At 45.3% G+C, this 26,041-nt stretch overlaps 14 pseudogenes; 7 read left to right on the top strand and 7 right to left on the bottom strand.

Annotated features, from left to right (window-relative positions):
• Positions 1 to 17,606: 17,606 nt before the first annotated feature.
• LOC143965337 (5S ribosomal RNA) lies at positions 17,607 to 17,725 on the bottom strand (annotated as a pseudogene).
• Positions 17,726 to 17,833: 108 nt separating this feature from the next.
• Positions 17,834 to 17,950, bottom strand: LOC143964653 (5S ribosomal RNA; annotated as a pseudogene).
• A 110-nt stretch (positions 17,951 to 18,060) lies between these two features.
• On the bottom strand, positions 18,061 to 18,179 carry LOC143965554 (5S ribosomal RNA; annotated as a pseudogene).
• Positions 18,180 to 18,287: 108 nt separating this feature from the next.
• Positions 18,288 to 18,406, bottom strand: LOC143965549 (5S ribosomal RNA; annotated as a pseudogene).
• Positions 18,407 to 19,119: 713 nt separating this feature from the next.
• LOC143964960 (5S ribosomal RNA) lies at positions 19,120 to 19,238 on the top strand (annotated as a pseudogene).
• Positions 19,239 to 19,995: 757 nt separating this feature from the next.
• Positions 19,996 to 20,114, bottom strand: LOC143965157 (5S ribosomal RNA; annotated as a pseudogene).
• A 110-nt stretch (positions 20,115 to 20,224) lies between these two features.
• LOC143964560 (5S ribosomal RNA) lies at positions 20,225 to 20,343 on the bottom strand (annotated as a pseudogene).
• A 107-nt stretch (positions 20,344 to 20,450) lies between these two features.
• On the bottom strand, positions 20,451 to 20,569 carry LOC143965489 (5S ribosomal RNA; annotated as a pseudogene).
• Positions 20,570 to 21,494: 925 nt separating this feature from the next.
• On the top strand, positions 21,495 to 21,613 carry LOC143965488 (5S ribosomal RNA; annotated as a pseudogene).
• A 107-nt stretch (positions 21,614 to 21,720) lies between these two features.
• On the top strand, positions 21,721 to 21,839 carry LOC143965409 (5S ribosomal RNA; annotated as a pseudogene).
• A 286-nt stretch (positions 21,840 to 22,125) lies between these two features.
• LOC143965453 (5S ribosomal RNA) lies at positions 22,126 to 22,244 on the top strand (annotated as a pseudogene).
• A 108-nt stretch (positions 22,245 to 22,352) lies between these two features.
• Positions 22,353 to 22,472, top strand: LOC143965223 (5S ribosomal RNA; annotated as a pseudogene).
• Positions 22,473 to 22,798: 326 nt separating this feature from the next.
• On the top strand, positions 22,799 to 22,917 carry LOC143965265 (5S ribosomal RNA; annotated as a pseudogene).
• A 523-nt stretch (positions 22,918 to 23,440) lies between these two features.
• LOC143965047 (5S ribosomal RNA) lies at positions 23,441 to 23,559 on the top strand (annotated as a pseudogene).
• The last annotated feature ends 2,482 nt before the right edge of the window (positions 23,560 to 26,041 follow it).

A 26,041-nucleotide genomic window follows, 5' to 3' on the forward strand; every position in this document is an offset into this window, starting at 1 on the left:
ACTGACTCCTCAGGGCTGCACCAGGGAGGTGGTAAGCTTATCAGCCTGTGAAGGCTAAGTCAGCTATACAGTATCTTTGCTTGGTGATACTGAGGAAGTTGTTATATTGGTGAAGCTTCGATATCGTATATGTGCTGCGGGCCCCCTCAGAGTAAACAGCGGGGAGCTTATGGACCGTTCTACACCTATTTAGAGATGAAGTAATAGTAATAGACTTTGAATGAAAATAACAGTGACTGGTACTACTCTCTGCGAATTCTGCTGGAGCTGCGGAGTAGCGGCTTAATAAACACAGGAGATATATGGACAGTATACCAGACAGGAAGGTATCCCCCTGGTTATAGCTTTGGCTTACTTCTGTGTACCTCCCCCCCCCCCTCCTTTATGGAACAAGAAGGCTGTTTTTGAACGCGGACCCCCGAAGGACAGTATTCCCCCTGCACGCCCCAAACCTGCTTCAATTAGGCTTTAAGAGTAGTTGGAGAGGAGAGGGGGAAGAGATAAGAAGAGGAAAAGTAATAATCTGCTTGCTGCTGGAACCTGCTTTATCTGCTAAAACCCCCCCCTTTTTTTTTTTTTGGAAACATAAAAGAATAGCTGAATATATACGTACATAACCAAAGGGTGAAGTTTTTGCTGTACTGAACAGTAGCCACTGGATGCATCTTGATGTTTGATATCTGATGTAAGAGTTTCTCTGGCGGGAAAAACTGGAAAATGCATTTAAAATCTTTTCCTGCGGTGGGATTGTTTTGCTTCCCCCCATTCAACAGTTAAAGGACTGGATATATTCGATACCGTTCCTTGCTTTCTGATTTCAGGGTGGGATAATTTACTACCAGTATAAGACGTACTCATTACAACAGCTATAATAATATTAATGTCAATAACTTTTCGCTGCCTAGTCTGTTACGCTATAGGTAATTCGTGGAGATATACGGTATGGACTTGGACAGATGATTTACCTGTGGCGTGGAAAGCATTTGAACTAGGTCCCATCCTTTTTGTTTTGTTGCTGAAAGTAGCTAGTGGCTGCTGTTGATACTTTTGATTTAATTGTACATCATTGTGGGTGGTATTAGTCCCCTGGGAGATTTCTCAAGGTCTGGGAGGGAGGTATATTAGACTAGGGTGGAGATAGGGGGGAAGAGGGGGAAGGAAAGAAAAGGGAGGGGGAAAATAGTAAAGAGAATAACTTGGTGATCGATAGATAGTGAGAGGTGGACCTTGGTCTGGCCAAAATGAAGGGAAAGGCAGGTAAAGCAAATAAGACGATCACCCCGGCGGCAAGCCCGGTTGGAATCCAAAAATACATGGCTGCAAATTCTAGTATAAGAGAGGATGAAGAGATCGGTAGCCCCAGAACAGAAAAACCATCCCGCTCGGGCCCAAGTAGACAGAAGGGGGAAGAGGGTAGGGGGGTAAAAAATCCTGCCATAAAGTCAAGTGAGTTTAAAAAAAAAAGCGGAGTAAACCCACAGAATGAAGGAGCAGATCAGAATAATCCCCGGGGAGAGGTGGAGATGGGTAACAGAGAGGCAGAAGAAATGGTTTCGGATAGTCACAAAGAAACCCCCCAGCCCCCACAAATTAGGGAGATGCTCTCTGAGATGTTCTCGAGAATGGAGGTCTCTCTAAGGGCAGATATCGCAACAATAAGAAGCGATATAGGCTTGGTCTTAGGGAGAGTGGAGGAGATAGAAAATAGAGTTGAGACCCAAGAGCGTAAGATGGACGGAATTTTAGAGCAGATAACAGCCCTCCGGAGGTCAAATAGAACAATTAGATATAAGTTGGAGGATCAAGAAAATAGAAGTAGGAGGAAGAACATACGGATAAAAGGTCTCCCTGAGTCACATAGCGGTTCCGCCCTGGGAGAGATAGCTCAACAGATTTTTAACCCTCTAGTGGATAAGGAAGTTACAGTCCCATTGAAAATTGATAGAATACATAGAATGACACGTCCCCTGGGGATTAGATCAGAAGCACCGCGAGACGTTATAGTGCGATTTCATAATGAAGCAGAAAAAATGCAGGTAATGAGAAGAGTGAGAATACAGTCTGGGGTGGTCCATGAGGGCATGGAACTGCAGATTTATTCTGACTTAGCGGGGGAGACACTGGGAAGAAGAAGATGTTTAAAACCACTCACGGAATTATTGAGAGCGGCGGACATCCCATATCAATGGGGATTTCCAGCATGCCTCATAGGGAAGAAAGAGGGACGATCTGCAGTTCTACGCTTCCCAGAAGACCTCCCAGATTTTTGTGAGCAGTTAGGTATACACCCTGCCCCAAAGATTGAATGGGGTTGGGAAGATGTATTAGGGGGTGAAGGGAATAACACCCAGGGGAGGAAATGGCAGGATGGACCGAGCAGTAGGAGATGAAAGCAGAATACTGGAAATGAGCTGAGTTAATGGGCAGCGCTGAGAGCTGAGGAGTGCGGGAAGAGGGGAGATGGAGGGAGGGGGGGAGGGAAGGCGGGGGGAGTGTCGGGCGGATAAGGGTACGAGCCCTAGGGACACTATGGGGGTGCGGCGAATACAAATATCGGTCCACCAGTGCCATGGGCTTAACGGGAAGGGGGGTGTCCTACCCAGTCTCATAAGACGTTCCGTTATAGGACAAGGGGGGGCTAGGGAGGGGAGAGGGGGGGAGGGAGGGAGAGGGTGGGGGGGGTTTTTGGTTGCTTTTTGGGGCTCTCACTCGGTCCTCCCATAGGGTTAAGGGGGACAGGTACCACTGGATCCACTAGACGCTTCAAGAAGGGAAGGAAAAAAGAAAAGAAAAAAAAAGAAGAAAGAGGGGGAATTACCCCGGGTAGAGAGGTATGGTAGTCCTTAATGTTATCACTTATAATGTAAGGGGTTTAAACTCAAAAAGGAAAAGATATAGGATAAATGACGAATTGCAATACATGGAAGCTAATATAGTATGTCTTCAAGAGACGCATATAACAGGTACTTCTGGGGTTAGATTGAATTCGGCTAATTTTCCGGTGTGGTTTTATGGGGATTCCCCATCCCCCTACTCAAGAGGGGTTGCGATAGGGTTTAGTAGTACAATGAGGTTTAACCTAGAAGAGCGACTAGTGGATCCGGAGGGTCGTTACCTGTGCCTAAAAGGCAGGTTGTTGAATTTTAAATGTACAATTGTCAATATTTATGCCCCAAACAAGAATACGGGTAGATTCCTGAAGAAAGTATTGAATAAAATAGAAGACTTTAAAGAAGGGAAATTAATCCTGGCAGGGGATTTCAATTGGAGTATGAACCCTAAAATAGATACTACAGGGGCGGGCCCTAGGATATCTGAACATAAACAGAAAATGTTCTTAAGGGCGTTAACTACATGTCAATTATACGATACCTGGAGAACACTGCATCCAAAAGATAGGGATTATACATGTTTCTCCTCGGTCCATGGTTCTTTCTCCCGAATAGATTATATTTTTTTGGAACATTCATTTTTAAGGGCACTCAAGAAGGCTGAAATAAAGATAAGAACAGTTTCAGATCATGCACCTGTGTTGATCCAGCTGGAGATCGGGGGGGGATCATGGACCGAGGATGAACTGGAGATTGAATGAATCCCTATTACAGGATAAAGATACAGTAGACAGGATCGAGCATGAGATTGCACAATTTTTTAGTCTGAATGACATACCGGAAACCTCTAGCCCTGTATTATGGGAAGCGCATAAGGCAGTTATAAGAGGGGTATTAATAGGGATCGGCGCAGGGAAAAAGAGAGAGGGAGAGGAGGAAAACTCTATTATACGAGGAAATTCAGAGATTGGAACAGATGGGGAGACCATGGGGGCTTCGGGACACCCAAGATTTAATAACTAAAAAACGAGAGCTAGATGAGTGCTTGGAGCAGGATAGAAGAACGGCCTACCATATTTTGGGAAGAGAAAGGTACCAATGGGGGAATAAATCAGGTAAATGGTTGGCGAGGAGGGTGAAGGAAAAGAAAAATAGAACTTTTATCCCAAAAGTAAGAAATGCTGAGGGGGACATACAAAATATGCCAGATGATATTATGAACACATTTTTTTCATATTATCGGGGCCTTTATAATATCGGGCGACAGGATAAGGTAGAGAATCGAGTAGGGGAGGAAATAAAAGATTACTTAAATCGGATAGATATCCCCAGGGCCAAGCAAATAGAAATGGAAGCACTAGAAGCCCCAATATCAAGGGGGGAAGTTGAGAGGGCGATCAAAAATACAGCTAAGGGAGGTTGCCCGGGGCCCAATGGTTTCCCGATCTCATACTACAAGCAATTCCAAAAACAGCTAGTCCCAAAATTATGCGACTATTTTAACGCAGTGGGGAAGGGCGAAAAATTCCGCGAGGAAACACTCTTGACACATGTGGTCCTGATCTTGAAAGAGGGAAAAGGACCCAACGGCAGTGGAAAGTTATAGGCCAATTTCCTTACTAAACTCAGACATTAAATTGTTTGCAAAAATGATTGCTGAAAGATTGGGACCACATGTGTCAGAGTGGATACTGCAGGATCAGGTTGGATTTATCGAAGGGAGAGAGGGTCGGGACAACACACTAAAGACCATCATGTTATGCCAAGAAGCGGTAAGACGGGGTGCCCCCACGGTACTCATGTCAATAGATGCGGAAAAGGCATTTGCCAGAGTGGGGTGGGGGTTCCTGTTTGAAGTGCTGGAAAGGTATGGATTAGGGGAGCGGATGAGGGGCTGGATAGAAGCCCTATACACCCACCCTAAAGCTAAAATAAGAATAAATGGGGCCCTGTCTTGCCCCCTTGAGCTGTTCAATGGGACAAGACAGGGTTGCCCGTTATCCCCATTATTATTTATATTGTCGCTTGAACCCCTGCTGATGGCCATTAGGAAGAATCAAAACATTCATGGGATATGGGCTGCTGAGAGGGAGTTCAAGGTCGCAGCGTTTGCGGACGATCTCTTGCTCTATGTTTCTAACCCTGGGTCTTCTATACCAGCAATAATGGAAGAATTATCAAAATATGGGAAGGTCTCTAACTTCAAGGTTAATATATCTAAATCGGAAATTTTGAATTTAAATACGCCAATAACAGAGCAAAACATCCTCCAATCTAAATTTCCCTTTAGATGGTGTGGGAGGGAATTGGCCTATTTAGGAATAAGGTTGACAGCAGAGATGAGTGATCTGTTTGAGGCCAACTATATGCCCATATTAAATAAAATTAAACAACATTTGGAAAGGTGTCAATATAAAGCTCTATCATGGACAGGTAGAATAAAATGTTTATTTTACCAATTTTCACCTATACATGCCAAATGATCCCAATAGTGTTACCACAGGTTTATTTAAATAAACTAAAAACTTTGATTAATAGATTTATATGGAAAAAAAAAGCGGCGAGGGTGGCACTGAATACCCTGATAAGAAGTAAAGACAGGGGAGGGCTGGCAATGCCGGATCTCAAAAAGTATTATGAGGCCATAGCAATTTCACGAATCCCGGATTGGATACACAATAAAAAGGGAAAGGATTGGGTTGAATTAGAAATTAAGTTAAGTAGTAGGGAATTAGGGGAAATAGTATGGATAGCTGCAAAACATAGAGAATTAGGCCATAGCACAAACACACTGACAAAAAACTTACTTCAGATATGGGACACAATAAATAAGAGACATAACTGGGGGCACAACTCACCACTAATGCCACTATTGGACACTAAATTTTTTATCCCAGGGCAAGAAGAATACTTATATTATAGTAGATGGGTTAAGAAAGACAACATTAAACTACAGGAGGTGATGGAAGGAAATAGGATGTGCACATACGAGGAAATTATAGGGAAATGGGGTCACAAACCATTAGATAAATGGAGATATTATCAATTATATTATTTTATTCAGTCTCTACCACAGCCATTACGGGGTAAGGAACAATTTAGACCACTGGAGAAGCTATTAGTGAACCGTCAGTGCCTCAAAAAAAGGATCTCAAAACTTTATAAAATCCTAATAGAAAGAATAGAGCAAAACTACCCCCCCTGTCTAGAAAAATGGGAAAGCGAAATCGGGTCCTTAAGTAACGATTACCATAGAAATAGGATAATTAGACGAACCTATTCGGTTGCCGTAGACTCACAAACACGAGAGATGTCATATAAACTTTTAACAAGATGGTATATAACCCCACAACAAGGAAATAAAATATGTAGTGCGACCCCCCGGTCATGCTGGAGAGGCTGCTTGGGGGAGGGGTCATTTGCTCATATATGGTGGCTTTGCCCTAAGATACAGACATTTTGGGGTAAAGTAATTGAAACTATTTTTGAAATAACAGGGGAAAGGATTAGGAGGGATCCATGGGTATGTCTATTTCATGATATAGAAAAAGGGGAGAGGGAGAATGGGTATTCCTTGATCCCCTGTTTATTAAATGCTGCTAAATCATTGATACCGTTAAGATGGAAAAGATCTGATCCTCCCTCGATGAGGGAGTGGGCAGAAAGATTAGAAAGGACACGAATTATTGAAGAGTCAATGTACAAACTGGATAATATGGAGGAGAGGTACCAGAATAAATGGCGTCTCTGGGTACTATTTGGTAAAACTGAAAATTATTTGAAGATGGTGGAATGTTAGCTAAAAGGAATCCCATGGAGCAGGATCGAGTGAGAGAGGGGAGGGAAGGGGGGGGAGGGAGGGTAAAGGAAGACAACCTTTATAAGTATTGATGCTGTATCTATTATTATGTGGAATGGTTTATATATGTTTTATAGCTGTCTGTAAATTTTGGAAAATCTCAAAAATAAAGAATTATAAAAAAAAAAAAAAACTGAGCCGCAGATCTAAACCATTGTGCAGAAACTCCAAAACTACTGAGGTGGACGGAGTGGTGGGGTCCCACTGCTTACTTTCTGCAAATGTTTTAAATGTATTCCATATTTTAGAATAGATAAAGTTCGTGGAAGGTTTCCTAGCCTTTAGGAGAGTAGAAATCACCCCCACTGAGAATCCTAATGACTGGAAATTCTGCCGCTCAAGATCCAAAGATGTAGATTCAGTTTGTGAGGAGCTGGGTGCACCAATTTCCCCTGTGAGAGAAGCTGCGGGAACACTGGGATCTTGAACGGCGGGGCATACACTGAGGTTCACTGCCCAAGGGAACCACGGCCTCCTCTGCCAGTATGGCAGAATAGCTATCACTCTGACTGGCTCCATTGATAATCTGATTAAAAACTTTGCGATCAAGGGTCTGGGGGGAAACGCATATGCGGTCTCGCATCGCCACGGACTCGAGAGGGCATCTACTGCTTCTGCACGGGGATGAGGCAGACGGGATGGAAATCTCGGCAGCTTCGCATTCATTGGAGAAGCAAAGAGATCTATTTCTGGTGGCTTCTGCAGACTCATGATCCAACTGAACTCTGATGGGTGCACTGCCCACTCGTTGCTGTCTGAAATTAGGTCTTCCTTTGACCCCCAGAGGAGACTTCTCTTCATAGAAGCTGAAATTGATATTCTCTGACATAGGGACTTCTTCCTCCACTGCGTCAAAAAGCCCCATTGAAAAGTCCTCAGATGCCAATGAGCCCAAGGTAACATTGGAAGGCAAGCCGCCATGGTCCCGATTAAACTCAAGCAATTCGAGGCTGACAGGTGGGAGAGAGATCTGACATGGACCATCTTCTGAACAATCGCCTTCACCTTCTGGTTAGGGAGGCTCACTGTACCAGCCTTGGTGCTGAATAGAGCACCCAGGTAAATCATCACCTGAGTTGGGGTTAGAAGGGTCTTCTCTGTATTTACTAACCATCCAAACTCTCTCAGAGTCCTCAGAAGAATCTCCTTGTGCTCCTGTAGCTGGGCTTGATCGGACGCTAGCAGTAGAATGTCATCCAAAAAGTGAAAGACTCGAAGGTGCCAGGGCTGAAATTAGAACTTTTGAGAATATCCTTGGTGATGTGCATAGGCCAAAAGGCAGGCATTGAAACTGGAGATGTGTTGAGCCTATTGCCACTCTGAAAAATCTTTGGAACGCTGGTAACACGGGAACATGGAAATAAGCATCTTGCGAGTCTACCTATACCATCCAGTCTCCTGGTTGGACCATCTGGATGATCGTCTGCAAGGATTCCATCTTGAACGAGTCGAGCTGTATGAAACGATTTAACCTCTTCAGATCCACCACTGGTCTCCACTCTCCACTCTTCTTGGGGATGAGGAAGAGAGGAGAATAGAATGCCATGAATCTCTCGGAGGGAGGGACCGGTAAAACTGCCTGTTGTACTACAAGAAGGTGAAGATATTTCTGCAGAGCTTCCGCTTTCTGCTGTGAAGTTGGACTTTTTGTTAGAACTAACGAGTCCTGTGGGGGCACATCTTGGAAGGTCCAAAAATGGGTAAAACGGACTGTAGAAACCACCCACGGATCTTCGCAACGACTGCCCGATACCTCCGCAAACCTCTTCAACCTGGCTGCAGTGGCCTTTTGTCAAATGGACTTTGTCCCCTCCTGATTATTGGAAAGGCTTCTCTATTTGCCTTTAGAAACGTGGCCTGAGTACTCCTCCAATTCTTTTTGGGGTCTCTGCCTTGTCTAAAGTTGGAGAAATTCCTATTCCTGGAAGCTTGGAATTTTGTTGATACCACGTGTGAATGCCTCACCCTTCTATCCTGGGGAAGTAGCCCCAACTTCCCTCCTGTCACTAATCCATAAAAGACATGGATGAGCGAGTTTGGGATGGAGGAGCTTTACTGGGCTGGACAGATTCTTGACCTCAACCCAATAGAACACCTTTGGGATGAATTAGAGCAGAGAATCCCGAGCCAAGCCTACTCGTCCACATCAGTGCCTGACTTCACAAATGCTCTCCCTGGAAGAATGGTCAAACATTCCCAAAGACACACACCTAAACCTTGTGGTCAGCCTGCTCAGAAGAATTGAAGCTGTTGTAGCTGCAAAAGGGTGGGCCAACTCAATAGTGAATCCTCATTGACCACCAAGGGGAGACGTGCTGCCCATCATTGAGCACCAAGGGGAGACATGCTGCCCATCATTGACCACCAAGGGGAGACGTGCTACCCATCATTGACCACCAAGGGGAGACGTTCTGCCTATCATTGACCACCAAGGGGAGACATGCTGCCCATCATTGACCACCAAGGGGAGACATGCTGCCCATCATTGACCACCAAGGGGAGACATGCTGCCCATCATTGACCACCAAGGGGAGACATGCTGCCCATTGACCACCAAGGGGAGAAATGCTGCCCATTGACCACCAATGGGATGAACGTGCCCTGGAGTTAAAGGCTAAATGCATCTTTAAAGAAAAATAAATGTATAAAATGAAGAAAAAATGTGTACCCTTCACTTACTTTAGATCGAACAGCAGCCCAGCCATACTGGATCATTCCAGTCAGAAGGAAGAAAGAAATGACTGCAGATCCAGAACTTCCGATTGCCTTTTATATTGTTTCACAAAGATAACACCAAAGACACCAAACTATGGTCATGTGGACGCATTTCACACATACATCTTGTGCTCATTCCAGTCATCTGCAACGAGATATTGGTAACATTAAAAAACACAAGGAGGATGATATGGGGCTTTAGGCCCCAATTATTGCATTAACAACCTTTAAAACACACTGCACTCAATTGTAATATTGACAAGCTAGGCATTTTAAAACAATAAAATGCTTTCCTGGCTTCTAAAAAAAGAAAGCATTCAGCAGTAAAAATATACATCATTTTCACATTAAACAATATGGTTCTACTGCTAACTAATAACCGTACTAAAGCCTAACATAAAAATAAAAATAAATCAATTATGTGCATTGTGTCTGAATACTGCTCTGTTGGGACCACAAAGAGCTGGAAACCAACGGGAAATCAATCGCAATGCATTCTATGCTGCGCCAGGCTGGGCATGAATCAGCAGCAAAGGGCAAATTAATGGCATTGTATACAAACAATGCTACCGTGGGCTTGGGGGGGGGGTCCTGTCGAAAGCCTAGCTGCAACAAATGGGCAGCAAGAAATCTATGTGCATTGCATCTGAACACTGCTCTGTTGGGACCACAGAGAGCCTGAATAGGGAAATCAGGCGCAATACATTCTATGCTGCGCCAGACTGGGTATGAATCAGCAGCAAAGGGCGAATTAATGGCATTGTATAAAACCAATGCTACAGTGGGCTTGATTGTGCAACACATCATTTGCATTTCATATAACTGGCTCCCCTAGAGCAGCCAATCACTATCTGCATTGCTTATGAATGCTGCTTTGTTGGGACCACAAAAAGCATATGCGCAAGGTGAAATCATTTGCAATGCATTCTACACTGCTCCAAGTTGGGCATATAAATGAGTAGTGGAGGGGAATTAATGGCATTGTAAACAAACAATGCTTCAGTGGGCTTGATTGCACAACACATCATTTGAATTTCATATAAACCAAAGGCCGGCTCTAGTAGAGCAGCCATTTACTATTTACATTGCCTATGAAATCTGCTCTGTTGGGACCACAGAGCATATGCGCAAGGGGAAATCACTGGCAATGCATTCTACACTGCTCCAAGGTGGGCATACTAATGAGCAGCAAACGGGTAGTTAACAGCATTATAACAATGCTACAGTGGGCTTGGGAGGGGGTCCTGTCTAAATCCCGCTCTAGCAAATGGGCAGCAAGTGATATCTATGTGCATTGTGCCTGAACCCTACTCTGTTTTTGCTTGCTACTGGCTACACTATACATGGACATTAATGAATAGTTTTCATTGAAAACTTTCATATGGTTTAAATTATGGACGTTTAAACCTATTTGTGTGGGAATGGCATGTGTCATACCTTTTCCCCTATGGGGAGAAGATATCTTGACCCAGTCCCTAAAGTCTGAACCAAGAATAGGGCACGTTGATTATGGCCTGGCCAAAGTTTGTTGGCTGTAGTATGGTGCCCTCATACTGTAACCAAGAAAAGCTAAGAACCATTCCAAGATCAAAACACTGAATTCCCAGGAAGAAAGGATGAATAGTTAGAATAGGATCTGCCATTCACTTCATAGGCCATAACCAAACATTTGGAACTGCCTGCCATGTTGCCCTAGAAGCAGTTGGAAGAGAGACTGAATCAGATCTAGCCCGGCCTACTCAGAGGAATGAGCACTCTTCTGCAAGTCCAGCACGAACTGAGATTGATCCAGTCCCTCAGCCTTCTACTTCAGAACAACCTAGCAACCAGACTAGAGGCTTAATTATAGCTTACAATTGAAATGTAAGATGGTCTTCCAACAGCCGCCCTTTACTTCCAGAGAGCGGGGGCTCTCTGTAGACTTTCCCAAGAGGGATCAGACTGAAATCCCTGCTCTTTCTTATTCCTAACTCCATCCAGCAATATTTTTGGGTCCACAAAATTCAGTGGGTAAACCCAAGCAATGAGTTCTGATTAAAGCTCATAACTCAGGCACTTGATTGAGATATATACTTTTTCATTCCTAACGCAGTCAAGCAATATTTTTGGGTCCATAAAATTCAGTGGCTAAACCCAAACAATGAGTTATGATTAAAGCTCATAACTCTGACACTGCTTCTATAGCATGTTAGAAAATTTATTTTATCATCATCCATGATTTTTATGTAGGTACCCACCATCTGCTAATGCTGCAGAAGCAGAAAAGGGATTGCTGGAAGAGGCAGAAGACAAGTCACCCACCAGAGAAGAGACTCAAACCCAGCTGTCACCTGATTCCTGGCTTTAAACTCATCCGGCACCCCGCAAAGAACCCCAATCTCATCTATGTAGATCTGAGAGTCAAATGACCCCAAGGGAGAGGTGTCCCTACGATAGAAGTGAGGATCCATATTACCTAATAGTTAGTTTCATAGTTAGTTAGGTTGAATAAAGACACCAGTCCATCCAGTTCAACCTGATTGAGTGTCTACAATTGTCCCTATCCCTGTACATTGTACACTCACATTGGTCCCTACCCTCAAGGAGCCCACAATCCAAGGTCCCCATTCATATACTAGGGCCAATTTTGGACAGAAGCCAATTAACCTACCTGCATGTCTTTGGATTGTGGGAGGAAACCGGAGTACCCGGAGGAAACCCACGCAGGCACAGGGAGAACATGCAAACTCCAGGCAGGTAGTGTCATGGTTGGGATTCGAACCAGCAACCCTTCTTACTGCTAGGTGTGAGTGCTAACCACTACACCACTGTGCTGCCCATAAATCTTTAAGCTGGGACTGGCCCTCTAGTGGCGGAATTGTATCACTACATCCCTCCTTTGGATTTCCTGATGGCTATTATTTATGAATGAAATAAGAGAATCCTGGAGTTTGTTTGATCAGCTTATTCACTTCGTTTGAAGGTGAGAGTTCTGGGAGCCTTGAGTAGCGGATATTCTATCATTGATCCCTCCTCCATTTTATATATTTTTATCCGTGCTTTTTTATGGACTATTTTTTTCACGGCATTGAATGTATGCACATATTTATATTAATTTGAATTTGTGTGTTTTATTTGAGTGGCACGATTTGCGCAGAACCCACCCCTCTATATCCAGGTACCCCGATACTACCCAATAATGGTTTTAACCCCCTGATTGCCCCTAGTTAACCCTTTCGCCCCCTTTTGCCAGTGTCACTAAGCGATCGTTTTTCTGATCGCTGCATTAGTGTCACTGGTGCCGCTAAGTAGCTAGTTATTTTTTTAGGTTCACCGCCAGGTTTTTATAGCACTAGGTACCCCGATATACTATCCAATAACGGGTAGTATATCCCCCTTTTGCCAGTGTCACTAAGCGATCATTTTTCTGATCGCTGCATTAGTGTCACTAGTGTCGCTAGGTAGCTAGTTATTTTTTTAGGTTCACCGCCAGGTTTTTATAGCGCTAGGTACCCCCATATACTACCCAATAATGGTTTTAACCCCCTGATTGCCCCTAGTTAACCCTTTCACCAGCGATCACCGTATAAGTGTCACTGGTGATGCTGGTTAGCCAGTTCGTTATTTAGGTTACCCGTCAGGTTTTTATATAGCGCCAGGGACCCCCATATACTACCTAATAAAGATTTTAACCCCCTGGTTGCCCCTAGTTAACCCTTTCACCAGTGATCACCGTATAAGTGTTATGGGTGACTATGGTTAGTTAGTTTGCTTTTTATAGCAGCAGGGTACCCACCATTTATTACCCAATAGAGGTTTAACCCCCTGATCACCCGGCGGGTGATATCAATTAGGTTTTAGGGTCAGGGTCTGCGTCGCCCCAGGCAGCGCTAGGTTAGTGCCAGTACCGCTAACACCCACGCGCAAAGCATAAACCTCCCGTAGTGGTATAGAATCTGAACAGATCAATATCTGACTGATCAGATCTATACTAGCGTCCCCAGCAGTTTAGGGTTCCAAAAAAATGCATCGTTAGCAGGATCAGCCCAGATACCTGGTAGCACTTGCGTTTTGCCCCTCTGCCCAGCCCACCCAAGTGCAGTATCAATCGATCACTGTCACTTACAAAACACTAAACACATAACTGCAGCGTTCGCAGAGTCTGGCCTGATCCCTGCGATTGCTAACAGTTTTTTTGGTAGCGTTTTATATTTAAATCCGGAAGGCAGTGCTTGGTTTTCGGGGTGCCGTACGCGGCTAGACTCCCAAAAAGTCCCACATATGTGGTATCCCCGTACTCAGGAGAAGCAGCAGAATATATTTTGGGGTGCAATTCCACATATGACTATGGCATGTGTGAGCAATATATCATTTAGTGACAACTTTTTGTAAACATTTTTTTTGTGTCAATATTCAATCACTTGGGACAAAAAAAATATTCAATGGGCTCAACATGCCCCTCAGCAATTTCCTTGGGGTGTCTACTTTCCAAAATGGGATCATTTGGGGGGGGGTTTGTACAGCCCTGCCATTTTAGCACCTCAAGAAATGAGATAGGCAGTCATAAATTAAAAGCTGTGTAAATTCCAGAAAATGTACTCTAGTTTGTAGACGCTATAACTTTTGCGCAAACCAATAAATATACGCTTATTGACATTTTTTTTACTAAAGACATGTGGCTGAATAAATTTTGCTCTAAATGTATGACTAAAATTGAGTTTATTCGATTTTTCTTAGAACAAAAAGTAGAAAATATATTTTTTTCTCCAACTTTTCGGTCTTTTTCCATTTATATCGCAAAAAATAAAAATTGCAGAGGCAATCAAATACCATCAAAAGAAAGCTCTATTTGTGGGAAGAAAAGGACGCAAATTTCATTTGGGTACAACATTAGGCTGACAATTGGTCCGGGGCTGAAGTGGTTAATGAGTTTTATGTAGGTACCCACCATCTGCTAATGCTGCAGGAGCAGAAAAGGGATTCCATCTTGCTTGAAGAGATCATGGCTTGCCATCTTGCTTGAAGAGATCATGGCTTGCCATCTTGCTTGAAGAGATCATGGCTTGCCATCTTGCTTGAAGAGATCATGGCTTGCCATCTTGCTTGAAGAGATCATGGCTTGCCATCTTGCTTGATGAGATCATGGCTTGCCATCTTGCTTGAAGATTTAATGGCTTCCCATCTTGCTTGAAGTTTTCATGGCTTCCCATCTTGCTTGAAGATTTCATGGCTTCCCATCTTGCTTGAAGATTTCATGGCTACAGTGGGCTTGGGAGGGGGGTCCTGTTTAAAGCCTAGCTGCAAGAAATGGGCAGCAAAAAATCTATGTGCATTGCGCCTGAACACTGCTGTTGATTGAGCTATATACTTTTTTATTCCTAACTCAGTCTAGCAATATTTTTGAGTCCACAGAATTGAGTGGTTAACCCAAGCAATGAGTTATGATTAAAGCTCATAACTCTGACACTGCTTCTATAGCATGTTAGAAAATTTATTTTATCATCATCCATGATTTTTATGTAGGTACCCACCATCTGCTAATGCTGCAGAAGCAGAAAAGGGATTCCGTCTTGCTTGGAGTGTGCCTGGCTTCCCATCTTGCTTTGAGAGATCATAGCTTCCCATCTTGCTTGAAGATTTCATCGCTTATCAAACAGTCAGGAAAAAGAGAAAATTTACAATGGCATTATGCTTACTTATCCAGAGATAATGAAATCTGAGGTTTGGGTTAAAAATACACAATCGAAACCATGGCACGATATACATTTTTTTTTACTGTTAACCTAAAATGCTTACTTCATGGTTAAACCTGGCTTAATAATAAGGTTGAATATAGACAGGCACAGGGAGAACATGCAAACTCCAGGCAGGTAGTGTCATGGTTGGGATTTAAACCAGCAACCCTTCTTACTGCTAGATGAGAGTGCTAACCACTACACCACTGTGCTGCCCAAACCACTGTGGTTCAATATCTCCATGTCACTTAACCCCTGAATCTCTAACGCTGGCCATGCACATGTCAGTTTTTTTTATTCAGCTAGTGGGTTAAATTTAAAAAACAACACCTGACTGCATTCCTTCATCCACACACTCAATGTCACGATCTGGAGTCAGGCTCAGAGACCAATAGCTATAGCAGCAGAGCAGATATTCACACAGGTCACCCTGGCTGATGGCACGGGTTCACCTGAGGTGCGGGGTCTAAGCACTAACCGGTATTCACCAGAGCTCCCAAAGGTGGAGATGGGCTTGGCTGCGTGTTAGTGCCAGGTCGCGGTCCTCAGGATAGCCCCACCAGGAGGTGAGCAAGCCGGGGGTCTGGTAGCAGATATAGCAGGTAGAGATCAAGCAGAAGCGTAGTTGAGAAACAAGCCAAAAGTCGGTAACCAATAGTTGCAGGTTGGGATTCAGCAGAAGCGTAGTCCAGGAGCAAGCCAAATGTCGGTAACGAAAGGTAGCAAGGATACGGTCGGCAGCAGGAGAGATAGAAGCAAGATATTGGCTGGTAAAGGCACAATATTCTGGCAAGGAGGAAGTGCAGAGACATGGCTTATATAGGAAGTTCATGGGAGGAGCAAAGGGTTCAAGGTTCAAGGCAAACAAGATTCAAGACATGATCACTAAAGGAATTGTCCAAGGAGCTGTCCAGCATTCCAGGTGGCTCAGCAAGCAGAGTCACTGCCAGACACACCAGAGGTCCCAGGTTCAAGCCCAGGTCCTAACACTCAATGTGGGTGCTGGAATCCTCTCCACTGTATTATTGAATTCTGACAGCAGGAAGGCTACCTTGCTGTCAAAATATACAGATTATCTCTCCAGCCTACAGCCCTGACTGATTGGGAATATCCTGACTTCTGTTCAACCACAGTGGCCACACATGGATCCAAATTCATCTTTAGTTACTCTTATGCCGCGTACACATGATCAAACAAGCGGGTGGAAAAGTCCGGCAAACTCAAGTCCGCTGGACAATCCCCCCGTGTGTAGGCTTCTGGCATACTTTTTTGACCCGAAAGTACGGCGGACTTAGAAAGTAGTTTTGCACTGCAATCTTCCCGCTGGACTCGCATTTTGGCGGACAATCCGGCCGCGTGCGTGCCAGTCCGCCGTACTTTTGAAATGAATGGACTTTTCCCGCCCGGAGAAAAGTCCGCTCATTTCGAGCGGGTCTCCAGGTAGGCGGGGCCCGCGAAGAAGACGCCGCTGGCCCTGCCACCTGGTATGGACTTAAAGGGGAACCCCAACGCCGAAAAAAATCCGCGTGGGGGTCCCCCCCAGTCCACAACAGACCCTTGTCCGAGCACGCTACCCGGCCAGCCAGGAAAGGAGGGGCGAGCGAGCGCCCCCCCCCCCTCCTGAGCCGTACCAGGCCGCGTGCCCTTAACATGGGGGGTGCCTTGGGGAAGTGGGGGCCGCGCACCCCCCCTACCTCGAAGCACCTTGTCCCCATGTTGATGAGGACAAGGGCTTCTTCCCGACAACCCTGGCTGTTGGTTGTCGGGGTCTGCGGGCGTGGGCTTATCGGAATCCGGGAGCCCCCTTTAATAAGGGGGCCCCCGGATACCGGCCCCCCACCCTATGTGAATGAGTATGGGGTACAATGTACCCTTACCCATTCACCTGTAAAATAAAGTACAAAAAAAAACACAACACACAAGATAAAATAATTTATTGCACAGCTCCGGGGGTCTTCCGTCTTCGGGGGTCTTCTCGCCGCACTCCTCCGCTATCTTCTTGTAGCTCTTTTACTAGCGGAGGAGTCGGGCTTTCTTCCTCGCCACCGCCCTCTTCTTCCGACTTCGGGGGTCTTGTCCCCCCTCTTCGGTTCTTCTGCTGGGCCACCGCGCCTTCTTATAGCTCTTTTACAGGCAGTGGCCCGGTCTTCTGTCGCCGCTGTCACCGCCGCTGCCGCCGCCTTCTGTTCTGTTCTTCTCTTCTTCTTCTTCTTCAGATGTTGCCTCGTCGAGTCCTCCGCTCACAATGGCTCTGACCGGGCACGCGGTGACTTATATAGGGACATCACCGGATGATGTCCCCGCCTATTATGATGTCACAGTCCCAGCATCCTCTGGGACTGTGACACCAAAATGGGCGGGGACATCATCCGGTGATGTCCCTATATAAGTTGCCGCGTGCCCGGTCAGAGCTATTGTGAGCGGAGGACTCGACAAGGCAACATCTGAAGAAGAAGAAGGGTCGTCGAAGTCAACATATTATAAAAAAGCCTACGGCACCTGGTATTCCCAGGCGGTCTCCTATCCAGGTACTAAGCATGCCCAACCCTGCTTAGCATCCGAGATCAGACGAGATCAGGCCTATTCCGGGTGATGGGGCCGTAGGCGATCTTGCTGGCCACTCTTAACCCTCTTGACAAATGCCAATATGGTCACCTCGGCAAACAAGCAGAAAAATAAAACAGGTCATCGACGCCAATAACATATAAAAAAAAAGGCTACGGCACCTGGTATTCCCAGGCGGTCTCCCATCCAGGTACTAACCAAGCCCGACTGCTTAGCATCTGAGATCAGACGAGATCAGGTGCATTCAGGGTGATAAGGCCATAGGCAATCTTGCTGGACACTCTCAACCCTCTTGAAAAACGGCAAGATGGTCACCTCAGCAAACAAGCAGAAAAATAAAACAGGTCGTCGACGCCAAAAACATATAAAAAAAAAAAGCCTACGGCACCTGGGGTTCCCAGGCGGTGTGCCATCCAGGTACTAACCAGGCCCGACCCTGCTTAGCATCCAAGATCAGACAAGATCGGGTGCATTCAGGGTGATGTGGCCAAAGGCAATCTTGCTGGCCACTCTCAACCCTCTTGACAAACGCCAAGATGGTCACCTCTGCAAACAAGCAGACAAACAGAACAGGTCGTCAATGCCAACAACATACTAAAAAAATGCCTACTGCACCTGGTATTCCCAGGCGGTCTCCCATCCAGGTACTAACCAGCCCTGACCCTGCTTAGCATCCGAGATCAGATGAGATCGGGCGCATTCAGGGTGATATGGGCGTAGGCAAACTTTCTGGCCACTCTAAACCCTCTTGACAAATGCCAAGATGGTCACTGTTATCTGGGGGCTGCTTACCTATGGCTTTCTTGCGGAACCAGGCTCGTCCACCTGACAGGCTTCTATATACATGTGCCCAGAGATCAAGCTCATCTACGAGATAATACCGCCCAGCTGAATTCTGGACGGCTGTTTTTTCTTTTCTTTTCTTTTTTATTTTTTGGTTATAGTTATGGTTCTAAAAGTTACTATGATGCATCTGTTAATTGTTTTTTGATTCACATGTTTCAACCGACTGACTTAAGGTGACATTGGCCCTTTCTCGGTACGCACAAACCAACATCCCTCCACATCATTCACTCTAACATGCAGACACACAAACTATTTAAGGAAAAGGTCATCGGTTTCCACACGCTCTGGGATAAACATCCCATCCCCTCTCAAGCTTGCCAAGGTGACCATCTAGGCGTTTGTCAAGAGGGTTGAGAGTGGCCAGCAATATCGCCTACGGCCCCAACACCCGAAATATGCTTTATCTCGTCTGATCTCAGATGCTAAGCAGGGTCGGGCCTGATGGGAGACCGCTTGTGAACACCAGGTGCCGTAGGCTTTTTTTTTTTAATATGTTGTTGCCGTCAACGACCTGTTTTATTTTTTTGCTTGTTTACTGAGGTGACCATCTTGGCGTTTGTGAAGAGGATTTAGAGTGGCCAGAATGTTTGCCTACGGCCACATCACCCTGAATGCGCCTGATCTCGTCTGATCTTGGATGCTAAGCAGCGTTGGGCCTGCTTAGTACCTGGATGGGAGACCGCCTGGGAATACCATGTGCCGTAAGCTTTTTTTAATATGTTGTTGGCGTCGACGACCTGTTTTATTTTTCTGCTTGTTTGCCGAGGTGACCCTCTTAGCGTTTGTCAAGAGGGTTGAGAGTGGTCAGCAAGATTGCCACATCACCACATCACTGCTCACGCTCAACCCTCTTGACAAAAACCAAGATGGTCACCTCGGCAAACAAGCAGAAAATTAAAGAGGAAGTAAACCCTTCCAAACAACTTGGACCTATAGGTAAGCCTAGATTAAGGCTTACCTGTAGGTCCAAGCAATATCTCCTAAACCTATATGGTTTAGGAGATATTTGCCCGAAAATGGGCACCGCTGTCTATGGCGCATGCGCCGTAGACAGCGGCGCGCATGCGCACTAAATGCGGCAAATCCAAGAATGGATTTGCCAAATTTGTCGACTCCCGTGCGCATGCGCGGGAGTGACGTCATCGCGGCCTCGCCGTATGACAGCGGCGGAGCTGCGAGGCGCGACTCCCGTGCGCATGCGCGGGAGTGACGTCATCGCGGCTTCGCCGCTGTCATTGGTCGGAGCTGCGAGACGCCACAAGCAAGATGGACGCGGCGGACTACAGGGATCAGCGGCGACTTCGCTGGCTCCTGTGTCAGGTAAGTGACACATAATGAGCTACTATGCGATGCATAGTAGTCCATTATGCTTTACCTTTGCAGGGAAAAAAAGAGGAAGTAAACCCATCAGGGTTTACTTCCTCTTTAAAACAGGTCGTAGACACCAACAACATATTAAAAAAAAAGCCTACAGCACCTGGTATTCCCAGGTGGTCTCCCATCCATGTACTAACCAGTTCCGACCCTGCTTAGCATCCGATATCAGATGAGATCGGGCACATTCAGGGTGTCGTGGCTGTAGGCGATCTTGCAGATCACTCTCAACCCTCTTGACAAATGCCAAGATGGTCACCTCGGCAAACAAGCAGAAAAATAAAACAGGTCGTCGACGCCAAAAACATATTAAAAAAAAAAGCCTACGGCACCTAGTATTCCCAAGTAGTCTCCCATCAAGGTACTAACCAGGCCCGACCCTGCTTAGCATCCAAGATCAGACGAGATCAGGCACATTCCGGGTGATGTGGCCGTAGGCGATTTTGGTGGCCACTCTCAACCCTCTTGACAAACACCAAGATGGTCAGCTTGGCAAACAAGTAGAAAAATAAAACAAGTCGTCGACGCCAACAACATATAAAAAAAAGCCTACGGCACCTGGTATTCTCAGGGGGTCTCCCATCCAGGCTCTAACCAGGCCCGACCCTGCTAAGCCTCCGAGATCAGATGAGATTGGTTGCTTTCAGGGAGATGTGGCCGTATTCAATCGCTTTGGGCACTCGCAATCCTCTTGAAAAACGCCAAGATGTTAACCTTGGTAAACAAGGGAAAATAACAAGTCAACACCCAAAAAAAAAAAAAGACTTGCACTTTGATTGAGCGGTGGGCGGTGCTTCCGACGTCACTCAAGGAAGTGACGTTGGCACAGCACTTCTCTGTTCTGCCCGCCTGAGAGGATCAGGTAAGGGGCTGCCGCATGGCAGCTTACAAATTCGTTATTATTTATTCAGTGCCTCCGCAGGTACCCCCTCCAAATCCACAGGGTTACTATGGTGGTCGCACTCGGCAGCATACCCCAACCCCCTTCACCCACCCTGCTAAAAAAGATTTAAAGAAAAAGTGTTATTATCGGTGGCCGGCAGCATACATCCCCCCCAAAAAGCTTTAAAAAAAGGGTTATTAATAATAACCCTTTTTTAAAAAAAACTCTTGTTTGGGGGGGCAGGTATGGGGGTTAATGCTGCAGACCACCGATAATAACCCTTTTTTTTTTAAATCTTGTTGGGGGGGTTTGCTGCCGACCACCAATAATAACTTATTATCGATGTTTGGCAGCATATCCCCCAAACAAGATTTAAAAAAAAAGGGTTATTATCGGTGGTCGGCAGCATACTCCCCCCAAACAAGATTTACAGGTTGTAAATACGGGGAGGGAGTTGTATGAATTAGACTCATTAGCAGAGCTAATTCATACAACTCCCTCCCTGCAAGACACGCTTAGGGGTCAAACGTCAGAAATGTCTAACCAGGGTCAATCATCCGCGGACCCAGCAGGCACTTCTTCAACCCCGCCTCCCTTATCTGCTGGGGACAGTGCCGAGCGTCGACGTCCTGTTTAATTTTTATGCTTGTTTGCCGAGGTGCCCATCTTGGAATTTGTCAAGAGGGTTGAGAGTGGCCTCCAAGATCGCATACGGCCGCATCACCCTGAATGTACTCAAGCTTGTTTGATCTTGGATGCTAAGCAGGGTCGGGCCTGGTTAGTACCTGAATGTGAGACCGCCTGGGAACACCAGGTGCCATAGGCTTTTTTTAATATATTGTTGGCGTCGACGACCTGTTTTAATTTTCTGCATGTTTGCCGAGGTGACCATCTTGGCGTTTGTCAAGAGGGTTGAGAGTGGCCAGCAAGATCTCCTACGGCCACGTCACCCTGAAAGTGCTCAATCTCATCTGATCTCAGATGCTAAGCAGGGTCGTGCCTGGTTAGTACCTGGATGGGAGCCCGCCTGGGAATACGAGGTGCTGTTGGCTTTTTTTTTTAATATGTTGGCGTCAACGACCTCTTCTATTTTTCTGCTTGTTTGCTGAGGTGTACATTTTGGCGTTTGTCAAGAGGGTTGAGAGTGGAAAGCAAGATTGCCTACGGCAACATCACCCTGAATGCGCCCGATCTCATCTGATCTCAGATGCTAAGTAGTGTCAGGCTTGGTTTTTTTTATATGTTGTTAACATCAACGCCCTATTTTATTTTTCTGCTTGTTTGCCGAGGTGACCATCTTTGTGTTTGTCAAGAGGGTTGAGAGAGGCCAGCAAGATCGCCTATGGCCACATCACCCAGAATCCGCTCGATCTCGTCTGATCTCGGATGCTAAGCAATGTCGGGCCTGGTTAGTACCTGAATGGGAGAGCGCCTATGAATACCAGGTGCCGTAGGCTATTTTTTAATATGTTGTTGGCGTTGACGACCTGTTTTATTTTTCTGCTTGTTTGCCGAGGTGACCATCTTGGCGTTTGACAAGAGGGTTTAAAGTGGCCAGCTAGACAGCCTATGGCTACATCACCCTGAATGCACCCGATTTCGTCTGATCTCGGATGCTAAGCAGAGTCGGGGCCTGGTTAGTACCTGGATGGGAGACCGCCTGGTAATATCAGGTGCCGTTGGCTTTTTTTTAATATGTTGTTGGCGTCAATGGCCTGTTCTATTTTTCTGCTTGTTTGCTGAGGTAAACATCTTGGTGTTTGTCAAGAGGGTTGAGAGTGGACAGTAAGATTGCCTATGGCAACATCACCCTGAATGCGCCCGATCTCAGATGCTAAGCAGGGTCCGGCTTGGTTAGTACCTGGATGGGAGACCGCCTGGTAATACCAGATGCCGTAGGCTTTTTTTTTAATATGTTGTTGGCATCAATGACCGGTTCTATTTTTCTGCTTGTTTGCTGAGGTAACCATCTTGGTGTTTGTCAAGAGGGTTGAGAGTGGACAGTAAGATTGCCTATGGCAACATCACCCTGAATGCACCCGATCTCATCTGATCTTGGATGCAAAGCAGGGTCTGGCTTGGTTAGTACCTGGATGGGAGACCGCCTGGTAATACCAGATGCCGTAGGCTTTTTTTTAATATGTTGTTAACATCAACGACCTATTTAACTTTTCTGCTTGTTTGCTGAGTGTTTGTCAAGAGGGTTGAGAGTGGCTAGCAAGATCCCCTACGGCCACATCACCATGAATGTTCCCGATCTCGCCTGATCTCGGAATGCTAAGCAGTGTCAGGCCTGGTTGGTACCTGGATGGCAGACTTCCTGGGAATACTAGGTGCCGTAGGCTTTTCTTAATATGTTGTTGACGTCAACGACCTATTTTATTTTGCTGCTTGTTTGCTGAGGTGACCATCTTGGCATTTTTCAAGAGGGTTGAGAGTGGCAAGCAAGATCCTCTATAGCCACATCACCATGAATGTTCCTGCTAAGCAGGATCGTGCCTGGTTAGTACTTGGATGGGAGACTGCCTGGGAATACGAGGTGCCGTTGGTGTTTTTTTAATATGTTGTTTGTGTTAACGACCATTTTTCTGCTTGTTTGCTGAGGTGAACATCTTGGCTTTTGTCAAGATGGTTGAGAGTGGACAGCAAGATTGCCTACGGCAACATCACCCTGAATGCGCCTGATCGCATCTGATCTCAGATGCTAAGCAGTGTCAGGCTTGGTTAGTACCTGGATGGAAGACCGCCTGGGAATCCCAGGTGCCGCAGGCTTTTTTTTAATATGTCGTTAACATCAACGACCTATTTTATTTTTTTGCTTGTTTGCCGAGGTGACCATCTTTGTGTTTGTCAAGAGAGTTGAGAGTGGCTAACAAGATCCCTATGGCCACATTACCCTGAATGTGCCCAAGCTTGTCTGATCTTGGATGCTAAGCAGGGTCGGGCATGGTTGTTACCTGGATGGGAGGCCGCCTAAGAATACAAGGTACCGTAGGCTTTTTTTTTATATGTTGGTGGCGTAGACGACCTGTTTCTTTTTGATTGTTTGCCGAGGTGACCATCTTGGCATTTGTCAAGAGGGTTGAGAGTTGCCATCAAGATCCCCTGATGTGGCCGTAGGCGATTTTGGTGGCCACTCTCAACCCTCTTGACAAACACCAAGATGGTCAGCTTGGCAAACAAGTAGAAAAATAAAACAAGTCGTCGACGCCAACAACATATAAAAAAAAGCCTACGGCACCTGGTATTCCCAGGGGGTCTCCCATCCAGGCTCTAACCAGGCCTGACCCTGCTAAGCCTCCGAGATCATATGAGATTGGTTGCTTTCAGGGAGATGTGGCCGTATTCAATCGCTTTGGGCACTCGCAACCCTCTTGAAATACGCCAAGATGTTAACCTTGGTAAACAAGGGAAAATAACAAGTCAACACCCAAATAAAATAAAAAAGACTTGCACTTTGAGTGAGCGGTGGGCGGTGCTTCCAACATCACTCAAGGAAGTGATGTTGGCACAGCACTTCTCTGAAAGGATCAGGTAAGGGGCTGCCGCATGGCAGCTTACTAATTCTTTATTATTTATTCAGCGCCGCCGCCGGTACCCCCTCCACATCCACAGGGTGACTATGGTGGTCGCACTCGGCAGCATACCCCAACCCCATTCACCCCCCCCTGCTAACAAGATTTAAAGAAAAAGTGTTATTATCGGTGGCCGGCAGCATACGCCCCCCCCAAGAAGCTATAAAAAAACAACGGTTATTAATAATAACCCTTTTTTTTAAATCTTGTCTGGGGGGGGGGGTATGCTGCCAACCACCAATAATAACCCTTATTTTTAAAATCTTGTTTAGCGGGGTGGGGGGGTTAATGCTGCCGACCACCGATAATAACCTTTTTTTTTTTTAATCTTGTTGGGGGGTATGCTGCCGACCACAGGTAATAACGTATTATCGGTGTTAGGCAGCATACCCCCCCAAACAAGATTTAAAAAAAAAGGGTTATTATCTGTGGTCGGCAGCATACTCCCCCCCAAACAAGATTTACAGGTTGTAGATATGTGCAATTTACAGGTTGTAGATATGTGCGATTTACAGGTTGTAGATATGTGCAATTTACAGGTTGTAGATATGTGCGATTTACAGGTTGTAGATATGTGCAATTTACAGAATACGATTTACAGAATGCAGATATGTGCTATTCACAGGTTGTAGATATATGCGATTTGAAGGTTGTAGATATGTGCGATTTATAGGTTGTAGATATGTGCAATTTACAGGTTGTAGATATGTGCGATTTGTAGGTTGTAGATATATGCGATTTGCAGGTTGTAGATATGTGCGATTTACAGAATGCGATTTACAGAATGCAGATATGTGCTATTTACAGGTTGTAGATATGTGCAATTTACAGGTTGTAGATATGTGCGATTTGCATGTTGTAGATATGTGCAATTTACAGGTTGTAGATATGTGCAATTTACAGAATGCAGATATGCGATTTACAGAATGGGATTTACAGAATGTAGATATGTGCAATTCACATGTTGCAGAATGCAGATATGGGCTATTTACAGGTTGTAGATATGTGCTATTTACAGGTTGCAGATATGTCCAATTTACAGAATGCAGATATGTGCGATTTACAGAATGCGATTTACAGAATGCAGATGTGTGATTTACAGAATGCAGATATGTGCGATTTACCGAATGCGATTTAATGCAGATATGGGCAATTTATAGGTTGCAGAATGCAGATATGTGCAATTTACAGGTTGCAGAATGCAGTTATGTGCGATTTATAGAATGCAGATATTTTAAATTTACAGGTTGCAGAATGCAGTTATGTGTGATTTACAGAATGCAGATATGTGTGATTTACAGGTTGCAGAAGGCAGATATGTGTGATTTACAGGTTGCAGAATGCAGATATGTCTGATTTACAGGTTGTAGATATGTGCTATTTACAGGCTGCAGATATGTGCGATTTACAGAATGTGATTTACAGAATGCAGATATGTGCTATTTACAGGTTGTAGATATGTGCAATTTACAGGTTGTAGATATATGCGATTTGCATGTTGTAAATATGTGCAATTTACAGGTTGTAGATATGTGCGATTTAATGAATGCAGATATGTGCGATTTACATGTTGCAGAATGCAGATATGGGCAATTTACAGGTTGCAGAATGCAGATATGTGCGATTTACAGGTTGTAGATATGTGCTATTTACAGGTTGAAGATATGTGCGATTTACAG

This window comes from Lithobates pipiens, unplaced genomic scaffold (assembly GCF_037356315.1).
Source record: "Lithobates pipiens isolate NorthernLeopardFrog02 unplaced genomic scaffold, aLitPip1_a1.2 Scaffold_8, whole genome shotgun sequence".
NCBI lineage: Eukaryota > Metazoa > Chordata > Amphibia > Anura > Ranidae > Lithobates > Lithobates pipiens.